Here is a 900-nt window from a genome sequence, read left to right as displayed (position 1 = left end):
GCCCTCCCCACATGACTAGCTGTCCTCCCAGACCCTCCGGCCTCCAGGACACAGGCCGCGGCGCCTGCTCAGGGCCTTTGCACAGGCTGCCCCCTGGCCTCCAACACTGTTCCCCTCCCTGTCCTCCCAGCGGCTCCCCTTCTGGGGGCTGTGCCCAACCGACCCTCCCTCTCCCGCCCGTCTCCGTGATCAGGTGGCCTTTCTGTCCCGGGGGGACCTGCTCGCTTGCGGACGTGGCTGGGCCGAGGCTGTGTGGCCTCCTCTGGGTCTCTAGGGCCTCGCACACACGGGACAGTGTCCAGCAGCAGCTGTTGGGGACGACCTCGAGGGGCTGGTGCCTGGGGCACAGCGATGAGCGTCCAGGGCCCGCCCTCTAGGAGGGACCACATGAAGGCCTGCATCCTGCACTGGGGTGGGGTGCAAAATGGGGGGCTGCCCCAGGCCACACTGACGTCAGAGCCCAGCCTGCAGTCCCCCCTTGGCTTCCAGCCGGCACCCTCCCCCAAACCCCACTGCCTCTCCCCCTTTCCAGCTGGACCCAGGTCTCTGGGAGAGGCAAGACCTCACACGCTGACGTCAGAGCTCCTGGCCCAGGCAAGTGCTGTGACGTGTGGTGCCTCGGTTTCCTCATCTGTAAAATGGGACAGCATCGCCCATGTTGCAGGGCTCCAGGGAGGACTTTAGGAGATGGTGGGCCCAGCTCAGGTGGGATGTTCAGTGCGTGATAACCTGCTGCTGCTGGGCCCCTGGGGCACAGGGGGCGGGCCCATGCCCGGGGGACGCTTGGCCAGCCAGGTGAGCTGGGCTCCGGGTGTGAGTGGGACACTGGGAGACGCACTGAGGGAGCCGTGTGAGGCCCACGGCCTGCAGGGAGTGAGCGTGTCCTGGACACACGAGGTC

This window comes from Myotis brandtii, unplaced genomic scaffold (assembly GCF_000412655.1).
Source record: "Myotis brandtii unplaced genomic scaffold, ASM41265v1 scaffold986, whole genome shotgun sequence".
In the NCBI taxonomy this organism is placed as follows: domain Eukaryota; kingdom Metazoa; phylum Chordata; class Mammalia; order Chiroptera; family Vespertilionidae; genus Myotis; species Myotis brandtii.
Note: the sequence above shows the minus strand (reverse complement) of the source record.